We start from the raw sequence: 14721 nt of genomic DNA, 5'->3' as shown, positions 1-14721 counted from the left end.
TACCTTTAGACGAACTTTGACAGCGGCGATCTAAAGGGTTAATAGCCCGTGTATGTGTTACATGACTCAGCACTTTCCAGTGCTGGACTAAGACAGCTCCATTGGCTGACATGCGACCACAAATATGCTGTCTCAAATACCGTTCACTTCAGTGTGAGTTCGGCTACCACAGCAAGAGGATGGCTCCTGCTGTGATAGCCGAAGTGCTGCGGCTGCAATGTTATTCGCGCTGCAGCTGTAATGTAATTGATTTCCTGCTATGGGGACCGTGCGCCCGCGGGGGAATCTCAGCGATGTGGCTGACATAACATTCATTTCACACTATGAGGACCGTGCGCCCGCGGTTGCCAAAAGCTGAGCGCAGCGGTGGCATCTCATACTTATCCATCAGCGGGTGCACGGTCCCAATAGTGGGGAATCAATCACATTACAGCTGCAGCGTGAATAACATTGCATCCCCCCCCGGAACCAATGGTAGGGGGCGGGTGTGCGCATGTCAGTCAACAGAGCTGTCTTAGTCCAGCAGTGGAAAGTGCTGAGTCATGTAACACATTACATGGCAAAACACCAAATATGGCACTACACGGGCCGCGGCGATCGCCGGCCGGTATGGAGCGGGCTCGAGTCGGGAGCCTGCGCCATACCCTGTTAACGGCACACGAACGTGTATACACGTCCTCGGTCGTTAAGGGGTTAACTCACCTTCCTATGTTCCCCCCCTTATGCCGATATCGGCATCCAGTTCCTCCGGTGCTGCTATGGCGATGCCTTTCTAGACAGAGATCTTCTATAGCAGCAACAAGAAAGGTAGATAGCAGTACCTCATTGTGATACATCATGAACCTCATTGTGGAGCATAGTACGCCTTAAAGCACCACAGGCATTTAGTGGAGGGTGAGAGACCCCCAAGAATGTCCAAGTTGCATTGAAGCGGTGATAGCACTGTACAGCGTATGGTGGATATGAGAGACCCACCATAGCGCTATTCATTAACAGTCCATAACAACAAATGGAGGGTATTTAAGACCCTCGGTAGAGCTTCTCTATAGGATATTGGAATCCTGAGGTGCAGCAGTTCAACACACAATAAATAGCACTATAAAGTATACTTTCAACCTTAAAAAGGTGTAAAAAAATACATGTACTGAATTGAGACAATACTGGCTAGAAGAGCTAACTAAAGCTCCCGAATATAGTGAGATCTCTGATCATTTTAATCCACTATTTGTTTTCATTCACACAATACATTTTAGAGCATACCAATAAAGTTTGTTTTTAGTGGGACCTTAGTATAGGGTATTTGTCCCCGAGGAGCGTTAACCCTCCAAAGGGTTTTGCTACCTACCTGGTACACTATTCTTACAAGGGGGGTACTACCTACCTGGGACAATATTCCTATGAGGGGATCTTACCTACCTGGAACAAATTTTCTACAAGGGGGTCCTACCTACCTGCGAAAACTTATTACATGATCATCCTACCTACCACAATTTTCCAACAAGGGGGTCCTACCTACCTGGAACAATATTCCTACAAAAAGAGTCTTGCCTATCTACCTATATACAGGAGACAAGCTACCTACAGGGGATGAGGGTCCTACATACAGGGGTAACTTCCTACAGGAGGGTTGTAACTTCATGAGGCAAACTATATATGGGAGGAGGAATTACCTATTAAGGGGTCTTACGTAGAGGGGCAAACCACCTACAGAGAAAAACTACATATTGGGCAAATTACTTACAAAAGACACAGTTATACTGGGGGATCGTACCTACTGTGGATGTCAGCTTACTAAGGCCGAGCTCGGCACTTCGGTCAAGTTTAACGGAGAAGAAAACAGTGCAAGCACAATTTTTCTCTCTAAATAAATTCCTGTAAAATTACCAGATCACACTTAAAGGGTCGGATGCAAACGGCAATGTGAACCTAGCCTAAGGGAAACTACATATTAGGCGCACCTACCTAATGGTAAAAATTACCTATACAGTGACCCCTCGACCTACGATGGCCCCGACATATGATAATTTCAACATGCGATGGTTTCTCAGAGGCCATCGTATGTTGAAGGCAGCATCAACATTCGATGCTTTTTTATGTCGGGGCCATCGCATGAACGGCTATCCGGCAGCGCAGACTGCTTCAGCTGCCACCGGATAGGCGTTTACGGTGCCCCGTGAGCTCCGGTGATGGTCACTCACATGTCCTCGGGGCTCCGGCGCATCCACTTCGGGATCCCCTGCATCGTCGGCGCTCTCCATCGACGTCATCACGTCGCAGCGCACGCTGTCCTGTCATCCAATAGGAGCGGCGTGCGTAGCGACGTGATGGCGGAGAGCGCGGTTGCCGGGGAAGCAGAGGCCTTGCCGGAGGGTCGGGGACACCTCGGGGACGCCGCAACAGTGTTGGATGGCGACATCCCGGGCAGCAGTGACGAGCGGTGACGGTCCGGAGCGGCGGGGACACGTGAGTATAACTTCCAATACCAGTGGTCTTCAACCTGCGGACCTCCAGATGTTGCAAAACTACAACACCCAGCATGCCCGGACAGCCAACGGCAATGGGAAGAGGATGCTGAAAAAGGGAAAAGCGCACAGCCTTTTGTCAGGCATGTTCTGGAGAGATGAGTTGCGACTGGAAGAAATCGCCATGACGGTCTGGGCCGGATGGAGAAGAAAAGGGAAAATGAACACCTCCGATCAGAGATGACGTCACCTGTGAGCCACTGCTTATAACAGCGCTGTCATCTACACAGACAACAGATATATAGGTATTGTATATTGCTATTTTTAGCTACTTTTTGTATTTTGTCTAAAATTATTTGGCAGGGGTGTCACCCAGTAAAGAAAAATTCTTGAGGGGCGCCATGGGCTGACATGGTTGAGTTTTTTTGTGACTAGAAGTCTGTTTAGTGACAGAGACTGCTATAGGAGACGACTAGTTCAGCACCCTGGACCACAGGCATAGTATGAGGCTCCTCTCTGTTCTTGGGCCCCTAATCCTTACATGCCACTCCTAGTATACATATGCATCAAGTCTAGCGCCCCCTGCAGACACACCACTATCCTGCACCATTGTGCACCCTCAGCATCCCAGCGTGTGCGTCCTCTGCGGATAGTTATATATGGGATGAAGAGGAATGGTTTCCTATCAGCTCCCGACCTCGGGAATCTCTTCTAAACCTCTTGTCGCTTTGTCCCAGTGTATACAAAAGCCATACAAAGGGTCACAGCTGCGCTCCTCATCCCCCACCGCATGACACGGCCCGTACCATCAAGTCACCTTCTGGGCATTAACATCCCAGCCTGCAGTGACGCACAAGGATTGTGGGCCGGGCTAACGGAGTGGACACGCCCTCTTTACGTAGACTGCACTCAATGGGTGAGCAGCGAGGACGCGCAGGGGGCGTGGCGAGTGACGCAGTGTTCTCCGCCCTGATTGGCTTGAGGTGTGCGCGCGGTGTTGGCGGGAGGAGAATAGCGGAGCGCTGCGTGTGAGCTGTGTGAGATTGCGCAGTACCGGGCAGAGAACCGTTCTCCGGCTGACAGGGAAGCGGCACCTGACTGACACCAGCGCTCGGGACAGAGGCGCCGTCCATTCTGCTCTTTATTTATCACGTAGAGCATTGTGAAGCGGAGGACGCAGCGGACACAGCACCGGAGCGACCGTCTGTAGCCGACCGGCCTGCCACTGATTGTCTCCGGGACCGTGAAGGTGAGAGCCGGGGTGATGTGGACGTGCAGTTCCGCGGTCACAGGCGTGTGATGCCGCTGCTTGTCTGCTCCCTCATGTAATGCTATGTGCCTGGCATTAGCTGGTGGATGTGTGCGGGGCTGCCATTCATTTTATGTGCCGGGTGGCGGTAGCTGTGCCTGGCAGGTGAGGAGGCTGGGTAGGGATGGCACCTCATTCTGTCAGGATGGGGGCACTTGTCTGCCTCATGTGTAGCCCGGGGGGAGTCTGGTCTGTGCGGACAATGGCTTCATGTCCCTGATACTAGAGTCCTCACCTACTACTGGGAGATTCCTATAGGTCCTCACTGCCACAGCCAGGATGATCCTAGAACCAGCCAGATCATTGGTGGTGACCATCATGGCCAAATGCTGTCGGAAAATGGGGTCAGTTTTGGCTGAGATTACTATTGGCTTGAAAAAGATGATCAGTGTAGTGCAGTGTTTCACAACCAGGGTGCCTCCAGCTGTTGCAAAACTACAACTCCCAGCATGCTGGGAGTTGTAGTTTAGCAACAGCTGGAGGCGCTCTGGTTGCGAAACACTGATGTAGTGGGTGACAATGTCAGTACCCACTACACATATGGAGGGTGGCAACCTGAGATGTGATCAACTGCATTTTAAGAAATCTTTTAGCCAAGTATTCATTTATTTTTAAGCATTCTTTTATAATAAATACTATTGGCCTGAAAGAGATGATCAGTGCAGTGTTTCTCAACCAGGGGGCCTCCAGCTGTTGCAAAACTACAACTCCCAGCATGCCCGGACAGCCAAAGGCTGTCCGGGCATACTGGGAGTTGTAGTTTTGCAACAGCTGGAGGCACCCTGTTTGAGAAACACTGGTGTAGTGGGTGATAATGTCAGTACCCACTACACACATGGAGGGTGGCAACCTGAGTTGGGATCAAGTGCATTTTAAGAAATCTTTAAGCCAAGTATTCATTCATTTATTTTTAAGCATTCTGTTATAGTAATGTACAGTCAACCATGGTTACATATGGGACCATTTTTGGGCCACCACCTTAGATGTCCTGACTAGTTCCTGAACTGAGGAAGGGAGGGCACCTCTCAAAACGCGTCATCACCTGTTTTTTATATTCTGTTTAAATAAAAGTGGTTCCACTGTGAACCTTGTAAAATATCTCCTAGTCCATCCTCTTCATCTGAGGGAGCCGCAGCGCCATCGCTAAAGGGTTCTCTTTCCAGTCTCTTCTTCCCTGACAAGACCATGGCGGACTACCTATACTGCCATCAGACCGCGGTCAGGCTGGATCTAGCGTGATGGTTACAGGCCTTACATTGAAGGACAAGTCTAATGGACACTCATCAGGAAAAGTAGAGTGGTTGTCAATAGCAACTTGGCAGATCCCTGGACATGTCGTCGGGTACTGACTAATCTGTCACTATTTCCCAACCTAGGGGTCTCTAGCTGTTGCAGGACTATAATGTCCAGCATGCCCAAACAGCCAACTCTCCAGCTGTTGCAAAACTCCAGCTCCCAGCATTCCCTGTCATCCAGCTTCTAGCTTGTGCAGAACTACAACTACCAGCTCTTAAATTGTAGTTTTGCAACAGCTGGAAACCCTCAGGATGGGAAATACAACCTATGGGCTTCTGCCATTGTTTCTGCTCAGTGGGGTCTCCCTCGCCCTGTAGTAGTTTTCCATTTGTAACTACTACTTTGTGAACCTTTGGTTAAGGTGCTTTCTAGGTTTGTTTTAAATAAAAGTAAGCAGTGTATGGCCTGAAATAAGAAATTATTTATACCTTTTTAAGTTGTCGTTCTGGGGTCTCTACTGGTTTTTCATTTACACTTCTGCCATGATGATGTGTTGTCCAGTCACATGGCCCGTGTCACCGCAGCAGCTAGCCGTATGTTTTCAGTCAGTGGGTGATGGACCCCCCCCCAAACCATCAGCATAGACTCTCTGAAAGGTGAGTAACGAATAGTCATTCCTATCCAGTGCAGTTTTTTTTTTCCATTTTTGGTGAACTCCTTAACCACACTGTTGAGGAATCTATTTTATTTTTTTAAATTCCTGATATGTTTCTCAGTTCACTGGATGAGATTTCTATAGATCCATAACAGTCAGACCATGGATATGAAGAGTGTTGGTGCATGGTTATAACTGCAAAACTTTAGGCCTTTCATGTCCTGCAGTGTTGGCCATTATTTCTGTATGTTTAACCAAAAACAGGAGTGAACTTTAAGGGTAGGATCACACGTGCCGTGTTTTGCTGTGTATGTGCCGCTGCGTATTTTCTACACATTGAAATCAATGGTTTGGCAAAGTAAGCTGCAGAAAATATGCAGCAAAATATGTGACCCTACCTTTATGGTGCATACACATCCTGTACATATTTAATGTGCAGGATTTGAAGCTGTCGATTTCAATGTAAAGTAAATGAACACCACATCTATTACTCTGTAGCCCCCATTAAATATATACAGAATACTGTACGTGTGAATACATCCTAAGGGTGCATTCACACGGGCGGATTACATGCGGAATTCCCATAGCGTGTTTGCTGTGGAAAATCCGCTGCAGATTTTGTTACCATTGACTTCAATTGATCAGCAGAAAATCCAGAATAGAGGCAGTTTTGCAGATTTTCCTTCGGACCCATTGAAGTAAATGGTAGCAAACTCTGCTGCAGATTTTCCACAGCAAATACGCTTAGGAAACTCTGCAGGTAATCCGCCTGTGAACGTACCCTAAGGGTACATTCACATGTACAGGATCTTCTGAATATTTTGCACAGCTGATTTTGCTACCCATTAACTAAATTTAATGGGTAGCAAAGTCATCTGCAGAAAATATGCAGCAGATTCTGTACATGGGAACGTACCCTAAAGAAGTATCTGTAGATTGATACCTAGTTTAGGTATAACAGCACTTGTGTCACTGTGGTAGTGCCAGCATGCGGCTCATTGGTGACCATGGGGCTTTGTCAGCACTGATTCAATTAGGTTGAGCCCTGTTTATGGGCCAGCATGACCATCTGCTTCATTCTTTCTAGCCTGTACAGTATCGAGGTGCTGCACGGACTAATCTAGAGACCCTGCTGGACGTTTATAAGGGCTTTCTCTATTGTATGTTTGAGGTTTATGGAAGCAATCTGCATACTATAGGATCAGCTCTAACAGTCATTGAGGACTTTTTCTAGTGTATTTCCCTGTCTGCTTTTACAACATTAGTATTTTATTAATCTTAAGGACCTGATGCAGGGAGGATGACTCTTCTCTGCGTACACTGAGCATTGTAGTGTTTTTCTTATTATATTGTTGCCTGAATAAAAGGAAACCTTTAAGAATGTGCTGTGCTTATCTGCTTGTGTGAAATCCTATAATGTAGGGTTTATGTGCATGACGGATGCTGTAAAGTTTGTGCACAATCGGGATTTAATGAATAACCAGAATTAGATTGACATCTCCATCGCTCTGCATACAGAGCGCCTGCTGCAGCATTCCTGCCCCATCCCCCACACGTAGATCCTGTCATTAGAAAGCTGATCACAGCATCCCTTAGCACCATGCTAACATGTACAGCCGTACCTCATAGTAATGCCTGCCAGTTTTGCAGCGTGCTACTGTGATATTAAAGAAAAAATACTCTCATAAGGTTCACATGTGGCATTCTTTACTGTGTCTAGTATGTATACTTTTTCTTTTCCTTTTTAAAGAAATCTTTGTGTTGCTGTTTGCAATGCTTTGCACATCTCTCAGGTGGAAGGAGAAGCTGTTCTTGCTTTCGTTGTGTGTTCTGCCCTTGGCTTATAGGTGCCTTTACACATTAGACTGAAATTGATAAGAATAACCTGTTTCTAACCATAATGTACATCAGTGGAGGAAATTTAACAAGAAGCGATCATTATAGATAACCAATGTCATTGTTTACAAGGAAGTTGGTCATATTTAACCCCTTAAGGACCAAGCCCATTTTCACCTTAAAGGGGTAGTCCAGTGGTGAAAAACGTATCCCCTATCCTAAGTTTGAGATTGCAGGGGGTCCGACCACTGGGGCCCCCTGCGATCTCTCTGTACGGGGGCCAGGCTCTCCGGCCAGATAGCGGGTGTCGACCCCCGCATGAAGCGGCGGCCGACACGCCCCCTCAATACATCTTTATGGCAGAACCGGAGATTGCCGAAGGCAGCGCTCCGGCTCTGCCATAGAGTTGTATTGAGGGGGCGTGTCGGCCGCCGCTTCGTGCGGAGGTAGACACGCCCCCTTCCCGCGGGCTGTCGGGGCTCCGTACAGGAGATCGCGGGAGGCCCCAGCAGTCGGATCCCCCGCAATCTGCAACTTATCCCCTATCCTTAGGATAGGGGATAAGTTGTTCACCACTGGATATCTCCTTTAAGGACCTGGGCATTTTTTGCACATCTGACCACTGTCACTTTAAGCATTAATAACTATGGAATGCTTTTACTTTTCATTCTGATTCCGAGATTTATTTATTTTTTGTGACATTCTACTTAAATTTTCTTCGATACTTGCATCATTTCTTGGTGAAATATAACAAAATTTTATGAAAAATTTGAAAATGTTGATTTATTTTTTAACTTTGAAGCGCTCTGCTTATAAGGAAAATGGACATCCCAAATAAATGATATAGTGATTCACATTTACAATATGTCTACTTTATGTTTGCATCATAAAGTTGAGATGTTTTTACTTTTGGAAGACATCAGAGGGCTTCAAAGTTCAGCAGCAATTTTCCAATTTTTCACAAAATTTTCAAAATCTGAATTTTTCAGGGACCAGTTCAGTTTTGAGGAGTGCCTTCATATTAGAAATACCCCACAAATGACCCCATTATAAAAACTGCACCCCTCAAAGTATTCAAAATGACAGAATTCAGTAAGTGTTAACCCTTTAGGTGTTTCACAGGAATAGCAGCAAAGTGAAGAAAATTAAAAATCTTCATTTTTTTTTTACACTCATGTTCTTGTAGACCCAGTTTTTGAATTTTTACAAGGGGTAAATGGAGAGAAATCTCCCTAAAATTTGTAACCCAATTTCTCTTGAGTAAGGAAATGCCTAATATGTGTATGTGAAGTGTTCGGTGGGTGCAATAGAGGGTGCAGAAGGGAAGGAGAGACAATGGGATTTTGGAGAGTGAGTTTTTCTGAAATGGTTTTTGGGGGGCATGTAACATTTAGCAAGCCCCTATGGTGCCAGAACAGCAAAAAACAAAAAGAAATGTGGCTTACTATTTTGGAAACTCCAGCCCTCAAGGAATGTAACAAGGGTACAGTGAGCCTTAACACCCCACAGGTGTTTGAAGACTTTTCGTTAAAGTCGGATGTGTAAATGAGAATTTACCATTTTTACAAGAGGTAATAGGAGAAAATTACCCCCAAAATTTGTAATCCTGTCTCAGGATGACCCCCCTCCCCCCTAGGGGTTTGCACGGGGTGCTTGCTGTACATCTACACCCTGGGTCCTTAAGTATTAGGGAGCCAGGGTGTACGGGGCCTTAAGGGGTTCCTTTTTTTTTAATCCAATAGACAGGTGAAGATCTTTTTCAGAATGTTGTTCCAATCATTTTGAAGGTTGCATTGGATAAGGGATTAGTGTCTGATGTGGCAGGGAGGGGTTATGTTTGACTGCTGAGAACCCCGCTTCCCCCCCCCCCCCCTCCTCCCATCATATCCAAAATGGGGGCCCCAGCTCTCCAGTGGAAGGAGCAGCGCTCTGGCACATGCTCCATACACTATGAGAGGGCCGTAGATATGTGTGCTGTGGTTGTGTATTTCCGGCACTCTCATATACAGTTCACTAAGTGCATGCCAACACAGATTAGGCTATACCATAAAGGAGTACTGCAGCGGTATATAACTTATCCTCTATCCGCAGCTTTTAATTATGTTGCCACAGAACACACTTTGCATCCATTTTTAAAGTGTTGACATGACTCAATCGCTTTATTTTGAGAAGTGTCCCTACCACTAATTCTGTGATCAAATCAATGAAACGCTGAGATTTTTGTGTTTCTGGAGTGAAGACTAGAGGGGTCCAACTACCGTGTATTTTGGCACCCCACACCATAATCCTGGGATGTGTGATGTTCTTTCATGAAGGCCTCTTCATGACGTTGCCCATGTGTTCTCAAAACCAATCTCTGGCTATCATTGCATTGGAGACAAAATTAAGAGTACTTATTGCTGAAGAGAACAGACCTCCACTCCAGCCTCCATTGCTGTCTTTCTCTGCACCATTATAGGTCAGTGGAACACCTGTAAGTGAATGTTATCTCTCAGCCATCAGAATATGTAGGAAGTGTTCAACAGGGATGACATCCAGTCCAACGCTTGTAGCGATCTGCAAGGGTGATAAACCAAGGACTCTCGGTTTATCCCGATAACGACCATGGACGAGTATAGACGTCCAGGTTGGCGGGCGTTCCCGCACCTGGACGTCTATACTCGTCCATTCTTCTCGTGGGTGCTGCCCAGTGCACCCACGAGATCGCAGCAGGGACTCGGCTGTATCACATAGCCGGGACCCTGCTGCACTGCCAGGACCGAAGTAAACTTCGGTCCCGGCAGTTTTAACCCTTACAGCCGCGGTCGGAAGTGACCGCGGGCTGTAAGTGTTATGACAGAGGGAGGGAGCTCCCTCTGTCTCCTCTGCAGCACCCCGCATCGCGATCGCGGGGTGCTGTGTGAGGCCGGACTGCCGGGAGTGAAGTTCACTTCACTCCTGACAGTTTAACCCCTACAGCCGCGGTCAGAAGTGACCGCGCGCTGTAAGGAGTTCTGACAGAGGGAGGGGGCTCCCTCTGTCTCTCCTGCAGCACCCCGGTGCATCGCGGGGTGCTGCTGCATACCTGGGCAGCTGGGGGTCCTACAAAGACCCCCAGGTCTGCCCTGGGTATTGCCTGCTAGTGAAATATGCTGCCTGCTAGTGAAAACTGGCAGGCAGCATATAACTGCAATGCTTTGGAATACTAAGTATTCCAAAACATTAAAAAGTATATAAATAAATAAAAGTGTAAAAATAAATAAAAATGTAATAAAAAAAAATATATAAAATGTATAAAAAAATATATAAAATACATTTATTAAATGAATCTAATAAAAAAAAAAAAAAAAAAAAAAAAAGCATAATGTGTAGGATCGCATTGGCGGACATCCGCAGCATGTAATATGCTGCGGATGTCCGCCACGTGATCCTACACATTATGCAGCAGTCACGGTAATGAGCTCCCTGCTGCGGCTGGGTAGCTTTGTGTGTCCTCTCATAGCGGCGGATTTTCCCCCAGCAGTCATGAGCAGACACACTGAGCTACCCAGCCGCAGCAGTGATGGATATATTCGCCATGAGCGGGTGCTTATTCCCACAACATGGCGGATATATCCATCAGGAGCCTTAACTGTCACATACAGACACGTTATACTGCCAGCCGACCAAGGACCAATCAGAGAGGTCCCTGGTGCAGCCAATAACTTGTAGGGGTGCGGTATATAAATGGGGTCACTTGTGGGGGTGGGGGTACTGTTCTGCCCTGAAAGCCAAATGGCGCTCCTCTGCTTCTGAGTCCTACCACGCGGCCAAGGAACCATATTTGGCCAAAGCGGGGGTATTTCTGAACATGGGACAAGCAGCTAAATAAAATATAGGGGGCATTTCTTTCAATATCAGAAGTGATGTACAAAAATATGCCCCCCAAATGATGCATTTGTAAAAAATTGCAATTTTCGAATTTTTAACACTGACTTTGTAATAATTCCTGCCAAAAAACTATGGTGTTAAAATACTCACTGTACCCCCTAGCGAATACCTTGAGGGGTCTAGTTTTTAAAATGGGGTCATTTGGGGGGGTGTTCCTATGTTCTACCTTTTAATTTCTGCAAACCTTGCATAGCACATAAAAAAAGATGTACTTTTCAAAATTTCAAGTTAAATTGTTAGGCTTCTAACTAATTTAAAATGTTAATTAAAAACTAAAAAATGACGTCAAAATAAAGTAGACATCTGAAAGTATAAGTTTCATAAACTATTTGGTCAGTAAGTATAAATATATGCAACCAATTAGTGTTAAAATAGCAAAAAATCTTAATTTTTTTTAAAAATTTCATGATTTTTTGCATTGTAAAAAAAAAAACTACAAATGATATCGGCTTACTTTTACTATGTACATGAAGGACAACTTGTGACAAAAAAACAATGTCAGAATTATCGTGATTGGCAAAACGTTACCAGAGTTATTCTCTAATAAAGACAGACATCCCCGATTTTGAAAAAACAGGCCTGGTCTTTCAGGGGCGTACAGGTTTATTTGCATTGGTCCTTAAGGGGTTAAAGGGGTACTACGGTCGAAAACTTGTATTTTTTTTTTTTTTTTTTTTTTAATGAACTGGTGCCAGAAAGTTAAACAGTTTTGTAAATTACTTCTATTAATAAATCTTAATCCTTCTGGTACTTTTTAGCAGCTGTATGCTACAGAGGAAATTCTGTTCTTCTTGAATTTCTTTTTAGTGTTGTCAACAGTGCTCTCTGCTGACACCTCTGTCCGTGTCAGGAACTGTCCAGAGCAGCATAGGTTTGCTATGGGGATTTTCTCCTTCTCTGGACAGTTCCTGATACGGGCATCAGGTATCAGCAGAGAGCACTGTGGACAAGACAAAAAAGGAATAAAAAAAAATAAAGATTATCCACTGTAGCAAGCAGCTGCTAAAAAGTACTGAAAGGTTTAATATAATATATAGAAGTAATTTACAAATCTGTTTAACTTTCCTTTTGTTCATTTAAAAAAAAATAATTTCCACCGGAGTGCCCATTTAAGGATTCTGTCTCTCTGTTTTATTTTGATCTGACCTTTTTATACTTTTGAAGCCCCTCCTGCATGCCACAGACTGGGGCTAGGTCCTTGAAAATTAGCAGATTATACCAACATCTGTAAACTTACAGCTGACCCTTCTTGGTATCACTATTTAATTGTTAAACAATGTAGTTTGCAGTAGCTGCAACCCATGGGACAGCTTTCTCCTGCATCACCACTGCCTTTGGGCCACAAGATTGCGACAGTGTAACCGTACTTTAGATGTATGAAGAATATAGGCCATACATCCGCCCAAAAATATTCAATTAAACCTCACGGCAACAGAAAGATATGAAAAAGTGGTCCCTATATAGGACTGAGGGGCCTTTTAAAATATAACTTTTACTTATTTCTATTAAAAATAATTTAACAAAGAACAATGTCTATATAGTGCAAATAACCAATAATTAGTAACTGGCGCTCATACACACAATTAGTAAGCAAATCAATTATATCAGTGGTTATCAGAATGACACCATCACGTAACCAATATTCCTATATCACAGGGGTATGGTTCAAATCACATAAAGGTTAGAGTCCCTTGTCCCTGTGTAACTGGCCACAATCTTGGCAGTGTAACCGTTTATATGCTATGGTCAATGGGGAGTGACTTCACTATCCAAAGTGTTTGACACTGGTATTTTAATGTGCAAGGTCACAGCATTTAAGAAGGCTCTTGGTGGTGGTAGTAGTAAAGCTTTGTTTTATTTAGTTTCCCAACAGGCATGTTGGGAAACTAAATTAACCCCTTAAGGACTCAGCCCATTTTGGCCTTAAGGACTCAGACAATTAAATTTTTACGTTTTCATTTTTTCCTCCTCGCCTTCTAAAAATCATAACTCTTTTATATTTTCATCCACAGACTAGTATGAGGGCTTGTTTTTTGCGCGGCCAGTTGTCCTTTGTAATGACATCACTCATTATATCATAAAATGTATGGCGCAACCAAAAAACACTATTTTTGTGGGGAAATTAAAACGAAAAACGCAATTTTGCTAATTTTGGAAGGTTTTGTTTTCACGCCGTACAATTTATGGTAAAAATGACATGTGTTCTTTATTCTGAGGGTCAATACGATTAAAATGATACCCATACCCCTCCGGGGCCTCTTCTCTGCGCTTCGGCCCCGGAGTAGTGACGTTGTGCATGAGGATAAAATACCTTTTGGCACCTCCTGCCTCCGCCAAGGGTTAGTGCATCAGTCTATCAGGCCTTACCTCCTGACTCCATCCCCACTCCCAAATTTAAAGCACATTTTTTTGGACGATAATCTTCAGTGGCGTAAATTTAGGTGCCTCTCTAACACACATACATTGTATATACAGTATTATAATAGTAAGAGAAATAGACTGATTATGTTTAGGGAACAGGTCAAGGCACCTGGCTTACCCACGTGACCACTACTGTTAAGGGTTATAGGAAATGGCTGTGTATCTGGCACTCTTTCTTTCTTTATGGTTCTGTAATTGATTTAGACTTTGCAATGCCAATGATGTCTAATGCAAACACTGAACATGCTGAAATACTCATGCCCGTTTTAGGATGTTTGTTGTGCTTGAACTAAACTACAAGTCAATTGTTGCATTTTCTGTTTAAATGCCATGTAGATTAATTTCCAGCCTTAGCAATTTGTACATTTGTCAGTCTGTGAATCACTTTCCAATTTTGGTACTGTATTATTCTTTAACGTCCCACATTACCCAGTTTGACTGAAATCCAAACCCTCAGGTGCTGCTTATACAATCTATTGCCAAAAGAGATGTGCATGTGAGTGCTGCAAGCTTTCACTAGTTCAGTTATCTTGAGGTTTTTTTTTTTTGAGTGGAAGAATATATTTTGTTTCTTGGAAAAACAAAGGATCAAACAGTTGTGTGGAAAGAATGACATTTTCCATGCTTTGTTCTTTGTTTGGTTATGATGGGACATTTTTATTCCTGCAGTATAACTATAACCATGTTACCTTTTGAGCCAGTACATTTCTTTGCTGAATTTCTTTGCTGAATTTTACACTGTTTTCAACTGTCATCAAAGGGGTGATGTTGTGCCAAGAGTGAAGAATACACTTTAAATATAGTTAAAGGGGTACTCCGGTGGAAAACTTTTTGATTAAAAAAAAAAATTATGCCAGAAAGTTAAACAGATTTGTAAATTACTACTATTAAAA

The 14721-nt window shown here is 44.3% G+C and overlaps 1 protein-coding gene across 1 annotated transcript in view; it reads left to right on the top strand.

The window, feature by feature from the left end:
* Positions 1-3414: 3414 nt before the first annotated feature.
* The window catches only part of ADARB1 (adenosine deaminase RNA specific B1), a 130505-nt gene continuing 119198 nt past the window's right edge, over positions 3415-14721 (top strand). Inside the window, exon 1 of the mRNA XM_056537200.1 lies at positions 3415-3711. The gene's annotated coding sequence lies outside the window, so the exon portion shown is untranslated. The remainder of the gene's footprint in view (positions 3712-14721) is intronic.

Source organism: Hyla sarda, chromosome 8 (assembly GCF_029499605.1).
Source record: "Hyla sarda isolate aHylSar1 chromosome 8, aHylSar1.hap1, whole genome shotgun sequence".
Taxonomy (NCBI): Eukaryota; Metazoa; Chordata; class Amphibia; order Anura; family Hylidae; genus Hyla; species Hyla sarda.
This window is presented reverse-complemented; position numbering and strand designations above follow the sequence as displayed.